A 21,562-nucleotide genomic window follows, 5' to 3' on the forward strand; every position below is an offset into this window, starting at 1 on the left:
GGATACCTAAGAGTCACTTAATAGTTTCTTGTTTATCTAACACCTTTAAGATTTGCAAAGTATGGGGGCAGCTAGGTGGCGAAGTGGATAAAGCACTTGCCTTGGATTCAGGAGGACCTGAGTTCAGATCCATCCTCAGACACTTGACACTGTGTGACCCTGGGCAAGTCACTTAACCCTCATTGCCCTGCCCCCCCCCCAAAAAAAAAGATTTGCAAAGTACTATACAAACATTATCTTATCTTTATCCTCACAACAACCCTGGGAGGTAGATACTATTGTTATTATCATCTCCATTTTACAGATAAGGAAACTGAGGAAGAAGTTTAAGTGATTTTCCCAAGTTCATATACCTAATGAGTATCTGAGGCTGGATTTAAACTCCATTCTTCCTGACCCCAGGTTTACCAATCTATCCACTGTACCATATAGCTGTCAATTAAGCTCAGTCTGCCTCAATTTCCTCATCTGTAAAATGCAAATCATAACAATAACTACCTCCTATAGCTATTGTAGGAATAAAATGAGATGTTTGTAAAGCACTTTACAAAGCTTAAAGTGCTATATGAATGCTAACTGACATGATCATTATTGTTATCATCACCATTATTACCTACCCAAGAGAGAAACTTAGAAGTCACAATATGGGTATGGGTTTATCCCTTTATTCAAGGTTCCCTTAGTTCAACCCAGATTATTTGTAAACAGTTTTCTGAGATTCCCCCATCCCCCATCCTGACTTGGTGAAGACTAACCTATTGAAGATTAATCAATTGTGTGGCTCAGGTCTGCACTTGATCTTAGCCAAAAGGCCTAGAAGCCATGTGTCTCCAGTCTACACAGGCAAAATTAAAAGGGGGTGGAAGCTTCTTTTTTTAAAAATCAATGTAAATATCATCCATGGGGCCACTTCACTCTCTGTAGGGGTTTGAAGAGCTGTTTATTCTGCAATTTTGACAGGGTAATAGTCAATAAACATTTATTAAGTACTCATTGCGTATCTGGCACTGTATTAAGCCCTAAAGCTACAAATACATATGAAAAAAGGCAATCCTTGCTCTCAAGGAATTTATAATCTAACCAGTAAGGAAACAATCAAAAGAAAGCTGAAAGTGGGGTGGGTATTGAAAAGTTAAAGAAGTCCAAAATGAGTGTGGCCAGGTGGGAAAAGAGTGTCTCTCCTGCCTCTTCTCCTTAAAAGGATATTAAGGGATTCATGGTTCATCCTCCAATCAGAAGGGCAGAGGGTATTGATGAGGTATGAATACCAAGATTGATGAAATCTTGCAAGATGATGAGATTTCTCAGTTTACCGGAAGTATAGTGGAGAAGTCAAAGTAATTAAAAACATTTTCAAAAACATTTCAAAAACAGTGTAGCTGAGTGGGAAATGAGGTGATTGATATCTGAGGGGTAAGAAAACAAAACATATTTAATTAGAGCAAGGTTTTCAAACAAAGATCTAAAAAGGTTTCCTTGCAGGACCCTTTCAGAATCTTTTGGAACGTTCTATTTTTAGCTGGCAGCACTTAGGATTTGTTTGTTTGCTTTTTGCTATTGGGAATTTGCAGTATGCAAACTCTCACTAGTGACATAAATCAGAACCTCCAATAACTTTAGTCTTAAAGTGTGGCTTGGAATACTGAAAGGTTTATGTGACTTGCCAATGGCTACAGAGACACTGTGTATGCGTGTATGTGTGTCTGTATAAGTATGTATGTATGTATGCCAACACAACTTCAGAGGGACAAAACTCAACTTCAATTCAATTCTGCAAACATTTTCTTAGCAACATTGTGTCACATGTAGTGTTATGTGTTGGGGTTATAAAGACAGCAATGAAACAGTCCCAGTACCCAAGAAGTTTCCGTTCTATCATCTCCAACTCTAGCTGAGACAGCTAGGTGATTCTGTGGATAGAATACTGGGAAGGGAGTCAGGAAGACCTGAATTCAAATCCAGATCAGACACTTACTAGTTGTATGACCCTAGGCAAGTCACTTAGTCTCTGCCTTACTTTTCCCAACTGTAAAGTAGGGATAATAGCATCTACCTCCTAGGATGATTGTGAAACACAAATTTAAAAAAAACATTTTTAAAAAAATTCTTAGCACAGTACCTAGTTCATAGTAGGTGCTTAATAAATATTTATTTCCTTCCATCATGCTATCTCTAACCCCACATAAAAATACTAATAGCACAAAGAAAACGGGAAAAAGGAAGTCTAAAGAAATGTTCTTTGACAAATACTTTTTTTTCTTAACTAGAGCCCTCTTCTGGTGCCTCTCCTTTGATTAGAGGTGACCCTGAGTCCTTAAAGGCTAAACTAGAGGAGCATAAACCCTAGGAGGCCCTAAAAGTTGGGAGGGGGAAACAATAAGTGCAGTCTATCATTAGAGAACCAATCTGCCTAAGTTCATGGAGGCTCTTTACTAGTTTGGCCATTGGGTGATGACTTTGTCAATCACAGTAATTCTCCAAATGTCAGCTACTAAGCTCCCGAGGGTTTGTAATCTGCATCAACAGAGGGAGTACCCACACAAAGGAAATTGGAGATCCTTGATGTATCGAAGCATCTAGAAGCTGCTGAGTACCAACAGTGTGCCAGGTCTGGCACAAAATCTCAGTGCCAGGAGTGAGATGAAAGACCTTGTCTCTTTCCACATCAATCATTAGTTAGAACATTTTATTCCTGGACCAGAGTTTTTCACACCCTTATTCTTCATGCCTCATAATCATCTGGATTTTCACAAGGAATATGCTGTTCCCCAGGCAGGTTGGTGCACTGCAGTAATCCTTTATGAAATGGTATCCTAGCGACCTGGAAGAGCATCCCTTCCAAAGCAAAATGAAATACCCCAGAAGAACCCAAAGTGAGCAACCTCACCATCATCATCATCATCAATCATTATAAATATGAATAATAACCTATAGGTTATTTTTTTCAGTATTCTTTCTTTTCCCTCCTTAATGTTTCAATATGCCTTTCTTTCAATATTCCATCCTTCTGCCTCCATCCCAAGCCCACACATTTGGGATTTTGTCACAAATAATACAAGTACCATGTAGGATGAATCTAATTCATAAGCTCTGTCACCCTAGGGTTTAGCTTTTTTTTCTCCCTTTTGCAGAGGGAAGAGGTCAAGACATGTGATTGCATTGGTGTTTGGAGCTGACAATGTAGAAACTTTCTCCACTAATGCAGGTCAGCAAATAGCCTGTATCTTAAATAATCTTAAAGAATTGCCAAAGGAACTGGTGACTTGCCCATGGTTACATAGCTAATATATTTAAAAAGGCAAGATTAGAACCTAGGTCTTTCTGACTGCAAGGCTACCCTTTTACCCACTACATGGTTCAGTCTTTCTAGGAATTGTATTTAACAACCAAAAAAAGAAGAAATAGAGAACTATACATGTAAACTATAGATACCTATATAGGTATTTGTGAATTATATACCTTTATGCAAGAAAAAAAGAATAGGGGTGGAAACATGACATCTGGCTTCACATATCTGAAGGATTCTTGCGTCAAAAAAGGAATTAGACGTGTTCTGCTTGGCCCCAAAGTGCAAAACTAGAATTGCTGTATTGTTCATTTGTTTTCATTTATGACCCCATTTGGGGTTTTCTTGGTAAAGATAGTGGAATAATTTACTATTTCCTTCTCCAGCTCATTTTACAGATGAGGAAACTGAGGCAAACAGGGTTAAGTGAATTGCTCCGGGTCACACAGCTAGGAAGCATGTCCAAGGTCAGATGTGAACTTAGGAAGTTGAGTCTTCCTAATTCAAGACTCAGAACTCTATCCACTGAACCACCTCGCTGCCTCAAACTAGAATACAAAGGTAGAAATTGCAGAGACCAATTTCTGTTCAGCACAAAGCTGCCCAAAAGTGGAACAGGCTGCCTCCAGGATATAGCAAATTCCTCATCATGAAAGCCCTTCATACAAAAGCTAATTGACTACTTGTCAAAGATGCTGAAGAGGAAATATTTGCCGAGGTCCAAGTTGGACTGCATGGCCTTTGAGGTCCTTTCCAACTCTGAGTCTAGAATTCTGTGGTTTCTACTTCCTTTGTAAATGCCTCTGACACACCTGGAACAACATTCTGTACTCAGAAGTTCCTCAATACAGCTATTGTTTGAAAGCCCAGATCATTCAAACAAAAGACCTCCAAACACCTCACAGACGTGAACTCACACCCAGCTACTTTTTGAAGAGGTAGTCATTTTTATTTTGAAGAAAGAAAAGACAAGGAGTTAAAAAATAACTTACCCTGAGGCTCTTCAAAATTCTATTTAATAGCCAACTCAGAAGAGAGGGACTTCTGGGACTATCAGATTGCCTATGACTGCAAACATGTCAGGTGTCCATGAGGGCACCATGAATTGAGTTATTCATAACCAGGGTGGGTAAGAAAAGAAACAGATTTTTTTTAAATGTCTAACTTTTGTGAACTTTAGAACTATCCAGCTCAAGTTGTTGGCAAAGGTCCAAATCGGGCCTTATTTTCTCCTAACTTGTTGGGATTAATATTAGTTTGGAAGTGGGTGGGTCCCCACGAACACCTCAGAGGGCTTTTTGTTTATGAAGAGGTTAATATGGAGCTGGTGAGCTCAGGGTTTTACAAGCAAGTTGCTTTCTAATTTTGAACAGTCTCTTGCTCCAGTATTTTCCATAAGGACTACAAGGATAAATACAATCCATTCAGGTCTAAATTGACCACAGCAGCTATGCTGACACGTGAGTCTTAAAACTGAGGTCTTGCCCTGTGAAGCCTTTACTAGCACTCTCCCAAGCAGAAGGAATAAAGAGATGCCTGTGCTTTAATTTTAGTGCTATTTATACACCTTGATAATTACAGCTGTGAAAGTGGTGTCTTGCTCATGAAAATTCTGGCTAAAGTCATAGTTTTAAGAGCATGGATAATCACTCCCTGGTATGCTCTTTGTATTTTTCCTCAGATTCTCCATCAGCAGTGTCTTATTTTTTACAGTAATGTGTTCCACTCACAGTAAAGTAAATTTAGCACTATTACATTGCAGGAGGCAATTTCTGGAAACTGTCAGGAGATTATATATACTAATCCCCTCTAACTTAAAGCATTTTTTCCCCTAGTAGGATGCATCACAATTAAACTACAATTAAAAAGGGGCAGTGAGGTCTAGTAGATAAGGAAACAGCCTCCATGTAGATTCAGTTTCTGCCTGTATGACCCTGGACAAACCCCTTAAATCTTTCGGGGCCCCCAGGTAACTCTCTAAACTCTGAGTTCCAGAATAATTGTTAATTTTCATTGGTAGAAGGAGTTTCTTCTTGGATAATTCCCTAGACCAAAAATATCACAGGTCCATTCCCCTCCCTGGCCCAATCCATGTAATTAAATGGAACCATAAAGCACTTTATAAAGCTAAGTTCTTGTGTTGGGCAATAACAATTTCCATTTATAGTCTGTTCCCGTGCAATAGATACCTATGAAAGCCAGTTGGGGGATGTAAACATGGGCTGTTTCCTACTCCAGGGTTACCCATTGAGAAGGCTTTCTTCTTATTTTCAGTAGCTCAGTCGACAAGTATTAAGTACCTACTATGTTCCAGGTACTATGCCAAGCATTCAGGCTACAAAGACAAAAATGAAAGCTTACATTCTGTCCTGGTATTTCACATATACATAAACAAACATATATACAATGTGTACAGAAGAAATATGAGGTAGCTAGGATGGGGCACAAGCAGCAGGTACAGAGAGGAGGAAAAGCTTAATATGGAAGGTGTTGCTTGAGCTGAGTCTTGGCAGAAGTTAAGAATTCCAAGAGTTGGAGTTCAAGTGGGAAAGATAGAAGATCAAAGAACAAGAAGGCTTGTAGAGAGTGGTAGGTAAAATAAGGTCAGCTGGGCCAAGTTTCAAGGGCTTTAAAAGCTCAGTAAAGGAGCTTATATCTAATTCTAGAGGAAATTGGGAGCCATTGGTATTTGTTGAGTAAGAGAGTAACATGGTCAAACCTTCTTTAAAAAAAAAATAAACATTTTTATTTATAGTTTTGAGTTCCAACTTTTATCCCTCCTTCCTCCCTCCCTGAGGTGGTAAGAAGCAATCAGATGTGGGTTATATATGTGCAATTATGTAAAACATTATGGTCAGACCTTCTAGGAAAAGGACTTTGACAACTGTATGGATGATGGGTTGAAGAAGAGAGAGAAGAGGGGGGCAGCTAGGTGGTGCAGTGGATAAAGCACTGGCCTTAGATTCAGGAGGACCTGAGTTCAAATCCAGCCTCAGACATTTGACACTTAACTAGCTGTGTGACCCTGGGCAAGTCATTTAACCCTCATTGCCCTGCAAAAAAAAAAAAAGAAGAAGAAGAAGAAGAGAGAGAAGAGAAGGGAGGCCAATTATGAGGATATTGCAAATAGTCAATGTAAAGAAGTGATAAGGGACTAAATTAGTGTGATAGCTATCTGAGTAGAGAGGAGGGGTCATATGGGGAAAATACAGTAGAGAAAGAAATGACAAGATTTGGCAAATGATTTAGATGAGAAAGAGGGAGGAGTCAAAGATAACTCCAAACTTACAAACCCCTAGGGGGTAAAAGGTACACTCAACAGAAAATAGGAAAGGGTTCGAGGGGAAAGATAATGAGTTCAGTTTTGGACATATTGAGTTTAAGATACCTACAGGCCTTCCAGTTTGAAATGTCCATTAGGCAGCTAGTGATGCCCATGCCAGATTGAAGCTCAGGAAGAAGCTGTGTAAATTTGTAAGTAATTTGCACAGAGAAATTCATTAAGCCAATGGGAATTGATGTCACCAAGTGAGGGAGTCAAAAAGGTAGCCTAGTTCAAAGATTTGGGGGTACATTCACATGATGCAGGAGATGAACCACCAGAAAAGACTGAGAAGGAGTGCACAGACAACCAGGAGAAATAAGAGAAAACAGAGTAGTGAAAACCCAGCTCCTACTATATGCCTAGCACTATACTAAGCAGTGGAGCCACAAAGACAATATGAAACAGTCCCTGCCCTCAAGCAACTTACTTTCTATCATGAGAAACTGTGCATATATGTGTGTGTGTGTGTGTGTGTACATAAACTATATGTAAAACAAATGCATAAGTACAAGACAATATGTCAGAGAGGAGAGTTGCTGCTGAAGAAATCTGGAAAATTCTCATCCAGGAGGTGATACTTGAGCTAAGTTTCCCTGACAAAATCTAGGAATTTAAGGATGTGGAGGTGGAGAAGAAAATTGATTTTTAAAAGTCTGCCAATGGTTTTCTTATCAAATGAATTCAAACAAGTCAATGTTATTCCCTTTTCCCATTATTCCTCTTGGACATAAAAAAGGTTTGCTTAGTTCTGGACTCTGGGGACTGTTAGCCATCAGAGAGATGCAGGGAAAAATGTCTCGAAAGGAGGATGTCTTTCCAATTGAGATCTGGGGAGAAACAGAATGTGTAAGGTTGTGAGGCACTGAGAAAACTAACTTAGAAACCAAGCCTGCTGCTCAGCCTTCTGGCAGAAGAGCAGGAAGTGCCAAAAACTAGAGCCTATGGAAGGGTGACTGTATTTCCCAAATATCTGTGTTGTGTATAGCTATACACAGAGAAGAAAAACTGCGAACCCAATGAAATGAAGGGGAGGCAAGGGAAACAAACAAATAGTCACAGAATAGAAAAAAAAATACATTTGATGTCAGGCTATGCAGAGAGGGAGAGTATTCATTGGGTCACAGATTCATTCAAAATTTGAGAAATACCTATTAAGCCTGCTCTTTCTATGTGTAAGGTGCTCTAACCCTAGTCAGGTATCATACAAATTCATGATCTAGGTGAAATGGGGAACTAGGCAAGAAACTATAGATGATTGAATAACAAAGGAAAACTCATGAAAAGACAACTTAAACCATAAATCTTCCTTGCAGTGACTCACAGGATCATAGATTTAGAAGTGGAAAGGATTTTAGAAGTCATCCAATCCAACCCCTTCAATTTTATATTAAGTGTCAGTTTGCAATTTGAACTCATATCACTTCTCATATTCTTATATTCTCTATTTTCAGCAACATTCGGTGTGCATGTTATATTCTTCTTTCACAGAACTGGACAATTGGAAGGGAACTCAGAAGCTTTCTAAACCCATCCCACACATGAAAGGAATCCCCATTATAATATACCTGACAAGTGACTTTCCAGCATTTGCATGAAGAATACTTTGGGGCAGCAAGATGGTGCAGTGTATGGAGAGCTCTGGGACTGGAGTCGGGAAGACTCACCTTCCTGTGTTCAAATCTGGTCTCTGACACTAACTAGCTGTGTCACCCTGGGCAAGTCACTTAACCCTGTTTGCCTCAGGTTCCTCACCTATAAAATGAGCTGGAGAAGGAAATGGTAAACCACTCCAGTGTCTCTGTCAAGCAAACTCCAAACAGGTTCACAAAGATTTGGACAGGACTGAAATGACTGAACAACAACTTGTTAGGAAGATTCTCCTTATGTCAAGTTTATATTAACTTCTTTTCAGCTTCCACACAATGATCTTGGTTCTGCCCTCTGTGAACAAACCAAGAAAGTCTAATCATTCTTCTACCTAGTAACCCTTCAAATATCTGAAAACAGCTATCAGTTCTCCCGAGTCCTCTCTTTTCTAGGCTAAACATTCCTGATTATTTCCATTCATCCTCTTGTGCAATGGAGTCAAGACCTTTCAACATCCTGGTTGTCCTACACTGAATGGTCTCCAATTCATTTAAAGAATCACAGATTTAAACTAAAAGGGAGCTCAGAGGCCTTCTATAATACCTACCCACTTTGCAAATGAGGAAACTGAGGCACAGATGTAACTGACAACCCAGGTCCTTTGACTTCAAATCCAGGTATCTTTGTTTTGTATCATATTGCCTCACATGCAGACTACACATGATGATTATTGTTGCTTTTCATGAAAATATCAGTTAGCACCTAGAAAAAGGACTAGCTTTCTAAAATACTATTTATAGCTAATAGAAAACACTTAACTATCAAGGAATTCCAAACCATGGATGGGAACAGATTTCTCTTACAAAATTATAAACCTCTACTGCTTAAAGAAAAAAGAGAATTCCCTCAAGGAACAATTTAATGCTGTTCGACTCCCTAGATGTTGTCTCTAATGTTTACATAAGTGTCTATAGCAGCAATGTTGATATACATGTCTCTGTCACAAGCCTCTTCTGGACTTTCTAGAACTCCAGTTCTTATGCTATAGTAGTCATATGGCTTATTTTGGCTACTGATGATTTCCAAGATGGTTTCAGATCTGTATAACAAACAGATGGCTCTGTCAGTTTGCTGTTTTCTAGTGGCTAAGATGAATGAATAAATGAATGGATATACAAGGATTTCTTATGTATTTACTATGTGTAAAGCACCATGCTAAGCCCTGAGTGTACAAAAAGAAAAGTAAGCTGCCCTGTTCTCAAGAAGCTCACATTTCAGTGGGGGAGACAACACCTATAGGAGGTTTTAGCTGCAAATCTAATGGAAAAATTCAGTGGTGCCGAGGACTTCTTTCTGGGTCTTCAGTACCTATGGCTGCTGAGGAAGTGTGGGCTACAGTACCAGCATAAGCAGTTTCCAGAGTGAATGACCAAAGGGTTGTTTTCCCAGCTGATGACTACAAGAAGTATACTGAAAGCAGGGATGAGATTTGGAGAAGGAGGTAATACTAATATTTCCAAGGATCTTATACATACCTGCCCATAATGGCAGTTAGTCAGCAGATCAGGCCCCAAAACTATAAACACATCTAACTCTTATTTCCAGCTTAGAGCATTTTGTGGGGTTTGTGTTTGGTTTTGGTTTTTTCAAGCTTGGAGCATTTTGAAGAAAACTTTCTTAATTTCATTAATGAAAGTTTCTTAAGTGGAAAGAATTCCACTGGTATCCTACATGACTCCTCGAGGGGTGGAGATGGATTGATAAAAGAGAAAGACACATTTCATTCCAGACTCACTTTGGAACTAACCCCAGGCAGAATAAAGAGAAAGACTCTCAGATGACCTTGGCATCTTTGATGTCTGACCAAGCTCCACAGCACCTCCTTCAGCTGCTTTCATGACCATTGGAACAAATTGTTCTCAGCCACCCATTCCACCAGATGAAGATTGAGTGGGATTGAGACCTGTCAGTTACCTTCAACCTGGTTTAGCAGTGCACATGGTACAGCTTTTTGGAGCCACAGCTAATAGTTCAGTAAAGGTGGGTACCCAAAGTAGATGACCATCCCTGAAAAGGGTTCAGCAAGCACTACATTCTGGTGATAGAATATAAGTTCCTTCAGGGTAGGGACAGTTTCATTTTGGGTTTTATATACCTAATGCCTAGATCAGTACTTGACCCACTATTTGAAAGTCCTTGATATGGTCGTGAAAGATAGGATAGGTTAATAGGCCAAGGCCATGATTATTTCATTTTTATCTCTGTTATTTCTAGTGCCTAGCACATAGTAAATCCATTAAAAATATTTGCATCTTGATTTAGATAAGCTCCTTGAGGGCAAGAAGCTTACTCGGTAATTCAATGTTATTTCTCTCATCTTGCAATGTCTAATACAAAGCCTTGCAAACAGGATGCCTACAATAAATATTTGTTTGATTGGGTAATGTGAAATTCCTTTTCAGGGCAAGAGTAATAGACATGCTTTCATTTCTAAGGCAGCATTTAGTTAATTATCATTTATTTACATCATGGGGATAATTATAGCTTATTAAATCATTTATACAAATACACATGGTGAACTATTTACAATATCTAGCCCTGTGATTGACATATAATTACAACATAATCTTTTCATTACAAATGTTGACAAATTAAGCCCAAGTTGGCAAACCCTGCTTCTCTCATAAAAACCACCTTCTTTATTTTCACTTTCTTTCTTTTCTTCTTTCTTCTTTCCTTTCTTTCTTCCTTCATTGTGTTTTTTCCCCTTGCTTTCTGTCTAATTCTTTTGTGGTGAAATTCCTTGTCAGTGATCCTTTGACTCAGTCTCAAACATTTTTAATTTTGATTTTTCCAATTTAAAAAATCCATTTTCTTTCTCTCCCATCTTCCACCCCACCTACCCTTCTCACTCTTCCACTGAGAAAGAAAGAAAAACAAAAACACTATTACAAAAAAGTATGGTCAAGTTAAACAAATTCCTGAACTAGCCATATCCCCCCCCCCGAAACTCAATCTGCAGCCTGAGTCCATCATTTCTCAGTCAAGAAGTGAGTAGCATGTTTCATCATGAGTCCTTTGGAATCATGGTTGGTCATTTTTTTGGTCAGAGTTCCTAAGTCTTTCAAAGTTGTTATTCTTTATTATATTGTTATTGCATAAATTGTTCTCTGAGTTCTGCTCACTTTACTCTGGATTGTTTCATACAAGTTTTCTCAGGTTTCTCTGAAACCATTCTCTTTATCATTTCTTACAGCACAATAGTATAGCATTCCATCACATTTATATGCCATAACTTGTTCAACCATTCCCCTATTGATGGGCATTCTCAGTTTCCAATTCTTTGCTACTTCAAACAGGGCTGCTATAAATAATTTTTTGCATGTAGAGTCCTTTTCCACTTTCCCTGGTCTCTTTGGAGTGTAAACCAAGTTGTTGTTCATCCTTCATACTCACATAAGATCGATGACACCCTTTGCCTAAGTCATAACACCCATTTGGAGTTTATTTTAATATAAGATATTGGTCTATACTAGTTTCCACAAGACTATTTTCCAGTTTCCCAAAAGTTTTTGTTAAACAGTGAGTTCTTCAATTTCTGAGATCTTTAGGTTTGTCAAGTACTTGGCCTGTTTGTTTCTGGATATTGTGTACCTAAACTCTTCCACTAATCATTCTCTCTATTTCTTAACCAGTACCAAATTTTTCTGATGATTACTGCTATGTAGTATAGTTTGAGCTCTTGTATTGCTGGACTCCCTTGCTTCCTATTTTGTTCATTATTTTCCTTCATATAAATCTTGTGGAACATTATATGTCCATTTCATAATTTCCCTATCAAAGGTCAAGTTGAGTGTGTAACCTAGATGTCAGAATTTGACCTCTGACAGATAAGTTAAGTTCTGACATTAATCTCTATGGCTAATTTTAACCCAAACCAGGTTCTCCAATCCACCTCTGGGCAATATTGAAATCTGACAAGTTTTCCTTTTGTGGTGCTCACTTATCTGCAAGAACAGACTAACTAGGACATTAAACAAAGAAAATGTATATTAGACATCATTAAGAACTTATTAATGACTCAAACTCTTTTAGTGAGGCTATGATTATAGTCCCCTTTCTGGTAAAGTCTGTCTCTTCCCCAAAAAGGTTGAATTAATGAAGTCCCAGGGTAAAAAGCAAAACTGTGGTTCTTTTCCAAGTACAGGTTCAGCACTCTTTCAGGGCATGGTCAGTCAGCAGGCTTCCAGCAGGCTGCAAAAAAATCCCTCTATTCAGCATTAATGACTCTTAGGATAGCCTCCATCCCAGAACCTCTTGGCATGGTGCCAGCAAACTTCACCACTCTGCATTCACTGGGCCATTTCCCAGCTCACTCTGCCTCATTGATCCTCTCTGGGTTTTCTGTATTTGTGCTTCTACTCTCTTTCATTCCATGAAGGGAAGGGTGGGAAAGCTGGCCAAATCCTTTCCAGTCTGTTTGTGTCTTTTCAACCAGGGTCCTTTCAGAACATACCCACTCTAGGTGCATTATTTTTTTTTTTACTCAATTACATTCAAGCTCACCTACAAGATTCTAGGGAGTTTGTAATGTACTAGTCCCAGAAAGGGAAAAATTAGGTTTTGTCTTACTTAAATATTAATGAACATTGTCATATTAATTATAATTTTATTAGTGTTTCTCTTGACTAGCAAAATAAGGAAGGGAAATAATGGAGCTAGAAACATGACTCCTGTCACTAGTGAAAGCACTTCATTGTGCAGAAGAGATGTTTAGGCAAGATATTTTAAGGAGAGGGAAAGGTGGCCTATGGCTACAATGACTATGACCTATCTGTTTTGGAGCTGAGTCAGCTAACTATCTAGAGAATGAATATTAGACTCGGGCAAACTTTGGGGTCATGAGAAGCACATGGCTACATCATGTAGTTCTCTCAGGACATTTCTCTTTACATCTTTGGTTTTCTGTGTATTTACCTGATGTTTTAGGATAGAGCAAGATAGCAAAAAGTTCAAATATGTTATGGTTCTCTCTTTCAGATCTTTTTTTCAATTTATTTTACTTGTTCAATTAACCAGTATTTTCTTTCCCTACCCCCTAATTCAAAAAAAATAAGGCCCTTATAATAAATTTACATGGTCAAGAAAAACAAATTCTTACAATGGCCATGTCCAAAAGTGGAGGATTCAATATGCAATTTAAATCTGTCTTACCTCTCTGTGAGAAGAGTAGCATGGTTCATTATTAGTCCTTTGGCCTCCCCCAGACATCTTGTGTGCTTGCTCTCTCTGCTCTTGATGCCTTCCCTGGGACTAAGGGATCAATTTTGCAAGAAAGGCAAGTCTGGGATGATGATAAGGCTATTCAGACTCAGTTCAGGCTACATTCCTGTCATGGGTATTGTGATGTCACACCATCACCCTAGAGGCATGCTTGGGACTTACAGATGTACCAGCTCTGCCAGCCCCATAAAAACTGCTCCTCCTTCCACTGACATGCTGAAGTTCAGGGAACAGCTGCATGTCACCACAAGGATAGCATCCCAGCAAGAGTAGCCTATTCATGTCACTACTGCTATTCCCACTAGAAGATGCATCAGTGTCAGCCCACCTGAACCTGCCATCATATCACTACCCATTTTTAAGGGGCAATGGGTGCAGACATCAGTCTTCCTTGGCCAGTATGAATTAACATTGTCTCCTAAAAGATCAGGCACAAGTGGTTTTTATGATAGGGAAATTAGGAGGAGCAGCTCACAATTGGGAAATTCCCCTGATAGAAGATATGTACCCATTAGTGGGAGATTATAGTTCTTTTGAAGAAAAATTCTTAGCAGTGTTGAAATACCAATGTAAGAAATGTGGTCTTGCACCTCCAATATTAGAAAATAACTAGAGGATTGGTTACTAATATTTTACATTAATGAATTGAAATAGTTATGAGCTATTTGGAGTTCGGAAGAGGCAACATTTATATACTTATGAATGGCTGAAATGAAGAATTAAAGGCTATGTTAGCCAGACATTTAATTTCCTGTAGTCTTGGCTGAATTAATAGGGCTCACAATTCAACTCAGCTAGCCCAGAAGAAAAGGTGATGCTCCGGTATAGAGAAGCATGTAGAAGAAGTAGCTCAGGGAGAGAGGAAAGAGAATACAAGGGTATCCCAAACTTATGCAATTGGGGATGAGTAAGGGGTTTGCAAGTCTTCTGGTCTTTTATTTTTATTCCTATATATGGATATGGATATATGTACATATCTAATTTCTTCCCCCAATTACAAGTTAAAACAATTTTTAAACTTTTTTTAAGTTTTGAGTTTCAAATCCTATCCCTTCTTCCCTCCCTTCCCTATCCCCAAGATGGTAAGCAATATGATATAGTTTATGCATGTGCAATCATATAAAAACATTTCCATATTAGCCATTTTGTATAAGAACGCTTGAAAAGAAGGAAGGAAGGAAGGAGGGAGGGAAAAACAGCATGCTTCAGTATGTATTCAGATAACATTAGTTCTTTCTCTGGAGGCAGATAGCATGTTTCCTCATGAGTCTTTTGGGATTATTTTGAATCACTGTATTGCTGAGAATAGCTAAGTCATTCACAGTTCTTCATCATACAGTATTGCTCTTACTATGTACAATGTTCTCCTGGCTCTGCTCACTTCCCTTTGCATCAATTCATGGAAGTCTTTCCAGATTTTTCTGAAGTCATCTTGTTTGTCATTTCTCATAGTACAATAATATTCCAACACCATCATATACCACAGCTTGTTTTGCCCTTCCCTAATTGATGGACATCCTCTTGGAGTCTTTCAGTCTTGAGGAGTATGAAGGTCATCATGGCCTTTGATTTCTAACATGGTGCTTCTAGCCATTGGACTTGACTGTATAGACAAAATACTTCCCATTCTCTAGGAGGAGGTTTCCCGCTAAGGTCTTGGGAATCAAATCTTCCCAGGAATGAGGTGGGAGTTTCTCCTCAAGAAAGTAAGATGGAGGGCAATGGGGTGGTGCAGTGGATAAAACACCAGCCCTGGATTCAGGAGGACCTGAGTTCAAATGCAGCCTCAGACACTTGACACTTACTAACTGTGTGACCCTGGGCAAGTCACTTAACCCTCATTGCCCTGCCAAAAAAAAAAAAAAGAAAAAAGAAAGTAAGATGGAGAAGCAGGAGGAGGTAAAGAAGGATTAAGCAGGTCCCCTACCATGATCACCCTTTCTCTTGAGATCCTTAAACATACACACACACCATCCCCATCCAGGGCAAAATCAAAGAACTAAAGTGCTGCCTGATTTTACAGCCTTGGGATAATTATATTCTCCAAATCCAAGTGGTGCCTCTTAAGCAGAAGTCCACACTACAAAAGGTGGTAGAAGAGTAGAAGATCAACCTCTGGGAGGGGAATTATGAAGTATAAACTGATTCCCCTAGAATGGGAGTGGCCCTAAGATGAATGGATATGACTCTAATGGTATTTAGACTCCCATGGCTCAGGAACTATCATTTCAGTGCCTACTATGTGCTAAGCCCTGTGCTTATCACTGGGGATACAAAAAAAGGCAAAAGACAGTCTTTGCTCTCAGGGGGTTAACAATCTAATGGGTGATGAAAGGCCGATGAAAGCTATCACACAAATTATTAAGGTAGGAGATACTGTAAAAGTAGGATTGCCCAGCAGGACAAGGCTTTTCTTGTTTTGAAGAGGACTTTGATGGTCTTTTTCTATGAAATTGGGTGACTCAATAGTCACATAGCTATGTAACAATTGGAATGATGCCCCTGCTGGAGAGTTACTGTAGGAAAGCTCCACCATGAGGAGAAGGCATCTGAAGGCAAGCCATGCGGCTTTTCCTTGGCGTCAGGAAGTGACCTTTGCTCGTGGGAACTGTCTATCAAAGCTACCAGCCAATTAGCTTGGAGCTCTGTTTGCGTATGGACAGGATGTTCCCAGTTTCACAAGAGGCTTGTGGGACAAAGAAGGGGCGAAGCTTGCTCTCTCTCGCTCTCTTTCTGGAGGACCTCAGCGGGGAGAGGAGCTGGAGACATTGGCTCCCTGAGATAAACAGCTGAATCTAGGCTTCTTTCTCTCTCTTCACCAAATTCTTATTCTCCTTAATAAATGCTTAAAAGTCTAAACTCTTGCTAAAGCTTATAATTTATTGGTGACCACTCATTAGATATTTTAGACAGTATAGCTAGAATTTTAGCCCCTTACAGCTATAATGGAAAAACTTATTGAAAAGGGCAACAAGGTGACACAATGGATAGAGTGCCGAGCCTAAAGTCAGGAAGACTCATTGTTCTGAGTTCAAATCTGGTCTCAGACACTTCCTAGCTGTGTGACCCTGGGCAAGTCACTTAACCCCATTTGCCTCCGTTTCCTCATCTATAAAATGAGCTGGAGAAGAAAATGGCAAATCACTCCAGTATATTGCCAAGAAAACCCCAAAGGGGCTCATGAAGAGTTGGACATAACTGAAATGACTAAACAACAAAAATTGAAAAGGGACAAATCAGGGCCTAAGAGGGTACAATTCAGGGACAGCTAGGTGGTACAGTGAATAGAGCTCCTGCCCTGGAGTCAGGGGAACCTGAATTCAAACGGGGCCTCAACACTTACTAGCTGTGTGACCCTAGGCAAATCACTTTAATCCCTATTGTCTCCCAAAAAAATAGAGTGTACAACTCATAGTAGTGTGCCCATTGATTTGGGGTGTTTGGGGTGGAGGGAATTGAATTATAATGGACCAGGTCCTGCCAGCTATAAAAACATTATAATCTTATAGTCCAGCAAGCACCTCTTAAATTCTCTTATGATCAAGGCCCTAAGGATACAACAACAAAATTGAAAACAATCCTTACCCTCCTGGAGCTTAAATTCATTTGGAGGTGGAAAAATATGCAGACAGATAAATCTAGAAATGATTATTTGAGGAGGAAAAAACTAAGAACTAGGGAAGACTCCCTCCTGACTCAGAATTCATTTGGGTCAGGCTGTGGTTTGAGAAGCCCAACTTTTGTAGCATAAATGGTTTTCACTGATTCTTCTCTCTTCCTTTTCTTCTAGTTTCTTAATCCCAATCCTATTATTCTCTCATGTACCCTCCATTTTCATCAAGTCAATCTGCTTGCCATTTCGAACACATGACTTTCTCACTTCTCACCTTAAGCCTTTGACAATAGTATATCTTTGTTCTGATTCTTCTTTCACAACATGACTAATGCAGAAATATGTTTAATGTGATTGGACATATATAACCTATATCAGATAGATTGCTTGCTATGTTGGAGAGGGAGGAGGGGAGGGAAGAAAGGAGAAAAATTTGGAACTAGAAATCTTATAAAAACAAGTATTGAAAACTATCTCTACATGGAACTGGAAAATAATAAAATACTTTTGTTTGTTTGTTTTGGTGAGGCAGTTGGGGTTAAGTGACTTGCCCAGGGTCACACAGTTAGTAAGTGTCAAGTGTCTGAGGCCAGATTTTAACTCAGGTCCTCCTGAATCCAGGGCCGGTGCTTTATCCACTGTGCCACCTAGCTGCCCCTATGATTTTTTTTAAAAGAAAGAAAATAGTACATCTTCACTTTGCTAATTTATGTTTCTATTTCCTCTCAAATCTGGCTGAAATCATATTGCCCAGGATATATATTATTAAATCCCCTTGACCATTCTTCTCCTCTTCCACTTGATGCTCTCCTAATAATTTAGACACTTCATTACTACTCTATTACCTCACAAGTATCACTCGTGTAAGAGAGGCTATGATTTTGAATACTCTTCTGCTCCCCATTCAATTGATGTAGTCACATATGATGAGGTTTTAATATGGTAACAAAATGTTAAACTAACTGTAAAATTGTGGCCATGCTTTTATATGGTGTAAACAAATCCCTTGAGTGAATCCAGAGGGAACAAGGCAATTGGCTGAAGAAACAAATTAGCCATATCCCTTGGGGCTTTAAATAAGTAAGACCTGGGGAGTTTATGGAAGTGAAAACTTGGCAGCACTTTTTGGATACCACTCCTATAGGAGGGAAAGGTGAGAATATCTCATATCTCTCTCCCCCTTCCACTTTTGTCAGCCATGGCATCTAGTAGCAACTTGCCCAGGAAGACATAAACTACCTAGCAATAGGAGAGTTCTTTCCAATTTGTCCTGTATATAGACTGTTTGTATATATTTGTTTACATCTTGTCTCCCCATTAGACTGTGAGATGCTTAAGAGCAGAGACTGTCTTTTGTCTTTCTTAGAATCCCCTGTGGTTAGCACAGTGCTGGCATATAGTAGGTTCTTAAATATTTATTGACTGAGTTCATCAGTTCAAAAGAGCTCAAGTGGCCCAATTGAAGGAGTAGAAATACACACACTGCATACAGATACAGATAAAGAGAGAAAGGCACACAAAGGAGGATGCAGCTTCAAGGAATATGACCCTTGGCAGCAGAGAAGAGAGCTGGTTTTGGGCCCTAGAGATATCTAACCCTAACAATTGAGAGTTGGGCTGCAGAGAGAGTTCTATTAAGAGATAAGGGACATCAGTAAATACTAAGCATCAGGAGTTGGGGATCAAAGAAAGGCAGACAATTAGAAGAGCATGATATACAGGGAAGCCTTAGTAATGTCTAATTCAGGTAGGAAGCCACTTATGTGCTTCCTGTCAGAGAAGGAACCAATCCCAGAGTGTGACTACCTCAGACCCATAGACAGGTAAGAATAAGTGAACTACATTACTGAAAATCTTATCTGGCTGGAAGGGAGAGCTCTGTGGTAAGAGATAAGTCCGACTTTTCCTCAAGACTAATTGAGATGGTAGCATACAGTAGGGAGCCACTGAAGATTAATTCCTTGAAAAACCAGTGAGCCACTGAGATGGTGTTGTGTGAAGACTGTTTTAGCATCTGTTCAAAGGATGCATCAGAGCAAAGACTGAAAATGAAGAGACCAACCAAGAATCTGTTGTAATAATTCAAATATTAGATAGCAAGCTTAGATTAGATATAACTTTGGAAAGGACTTCAGAGAACATAAAAGGACCTTAGATTTTACCCTCCTGAAAGAAACAGGCATTGATTAAGTTTTTTATATTTTTATTTCATTCTGTAAGTGATTTTATTCTGTAACCATATTCTGTAGTCTATGTAACAAACCTAAATCTTTTTTCTTTCTCTGAATGTGCAAAGTTGAGTCTCCCTCTCTCTAAAGTTAGATACCAAAGGCTTAACCTTTCCCATGATCACTGTCAGTTCAAGAAAAAACTCTGTTTTCAATACTCTCATAAAACATTATCTTGGCATTTCCTGCAAAGTTTGTGTGTTCTCCTTGAAAAGCTGGACTAACTGACCTTGTCCCATCTTTAGCAATTAAAAATGTGGTCTGATCTAATCCCCCAGGTGTAAGTGAGTCTACATACCTGGGAGGATGCAGCTGGGAGGACGCAGCTGGGGGGGGGGGATTCAGAGGAGAGCTTCATCCTACATGTGGGCCATGACCACTTTCTTTAATGTAACGAATCATGATCCCTCACCCCTGTGGTGCTGGTCAATCCTATGATTTTTTGTTCTGTTCTTCTGTGCTTATAAAAAAATGAGTTGCATCTTCAATTCTGGGTCTTTGGTCAGAGGTAGTGCCATTCATCCTTTATTAATAGGTTTGGCACCCTATTAATAAATGGTTATCTTTCAGAAAATTTCTTCAGTTTATCTTTTTGTTAAATTTCATGTGACACCTCCTCTTCATCTCCAACCAACATTCATTTTATAGATGAGGAAACTGAGGACCCAAAATATGAAATGATTTATCCAAAGTCATATAGATAAATGAGAAGCAGAACTCAGCATTCAAATCCAGGTTCTTTGTTTCCAAATCATGCTCCATCCACTAACCATACTGCCTCTACAGGTAGCTAGGTATTATAGTAGATAGAATGCTGTTCCTGGACTCAGTAAAAACAGCAACAACAACAAACCTTTATGCAGCACTTACTAGGTGACAAGCATTGTGCTAAGTGCTTTACAATTATCATGTCATTTGATACTGAAAACAACCCTGGGATGAAGAAACCGAGATAAATAAAAGTGAAATGACTTGCCCAAGGTCATAGAGCTAATAAGTGTCTGAGGCCAGCCACACTGAAATCTTAGAAATGAAATGAAGAGATACAGACACACACATGCGTGTGTCTGTATGTATGCATATACACATATATATGTATACATATGTACACATACACACACTATATCTTTATATATCTATCTCTACAAATATATATACATATATATATATATGTGAAAAAGAATCAGCAGGATGTGGATTATTAGCAGCAAAAAAAGGAATCTAAAATGTCTCTGTGATTCTAAATTCAGAAAGGACTAGAAGCGAATAGATAATAATGCTATTAATAGTAATGTGGACAGTTGAAAGTGGTATGTATTTTAGTGAGAAACATAATGAGTTCAGTTTTGCATATTAGCTTTCAGGTTTGGCAAGTCATCCAAGAAAAGATGTGGTGTACTTTACTGGAAAAAGTAAGACATGTATTTGTGGTATATGAATGTTTCTAGTTTTTGATGCTGCCATTTAATATATAGACTTGGGCAAGTCATTTACCTTTTTTTTTTTTGTGAGGCAATTGGGGTTAAGTGACTTGCCTAGAGTCACACAGCTAGTAAGTGTAAAGTGTCTGAGGCCAGATTTGAACTCAGGTCCTCTTGAATCCAAGGCTGGTACTCTATCCACTGCACCACCTAGCTGCCCCCATTTACTCTTTTAGAGCCTCAGCTTCCTCATCTGTATAATCAAGATAATAATATTTATACTACCCACCTCTCTCACTATGTTTTTGTAAGGATCAAAAGAAATAGGGGCAGCTAGGTGGTACAGTGGATAAAGCACCAGCCTTGGATTCAAGAGGACCTGAGTTCAAATCCATCCTCAGACACTTGGCACTTACTAGCTGTGTGACCCTGGGCAAGTCACTTAACCCTCATTGCCCTACACCAAAAAAAAAAAAAGGTGAAAGAAAAGAAATAATGGACATGAAATCACTCTGTAATTGTAACAAAGTATAAAATATACTAGGTAAGTAAGATGTTTTTCGAGAGAGTGGAAATATGGTAGGGGAGAGGATATCAGACATGGAGATATGAATTTACTGGACTTCAGCCAAATGAGCAAATGAGTTTCCCTAAGGGAAAATGTAAAGCACCTGAGATTTAGGATGTACCCATAGTTAATGGACTGGGGTAAGAGGAGACAGCAATAGAGACAGAAAGAAATAAGGTCAAAATAGCATGTGATACTGTGATCCCCTTGTTTCTTATTGGTTTTTCAGGTTTTCCCTTGTGGTAAAAAAT

At 39.0% G+C, this 21,562-nt stretch overlaps 1 pseudogene; it reads left to right on the forward strand.

The window, feature by feature from the left end:
- The first annotated feature begins 1,260 nt into the window (after window positions 1-1,260).
- Window positions 1,261-21,562, forward strand: part of LOC122755060 — a 79,295-nt pseudogene continuing 58,993 nt past the window's right edge.

This window comes from Dromiciops gliroides, chromosome 4 (genome assembly GCF_019393635.1).
Source record: "Dromiciops gliroides isolate mDroGli1 chromosome 4, mDroGli1.pri, whole genome shotgun sequence".
Lineage (NCBI taxonomy): Eukaryota > Metazoa > Chordata > Mammalia > Microbiotheria > Microbiotheriidae > Dromiciops > Dromiciops gliroides.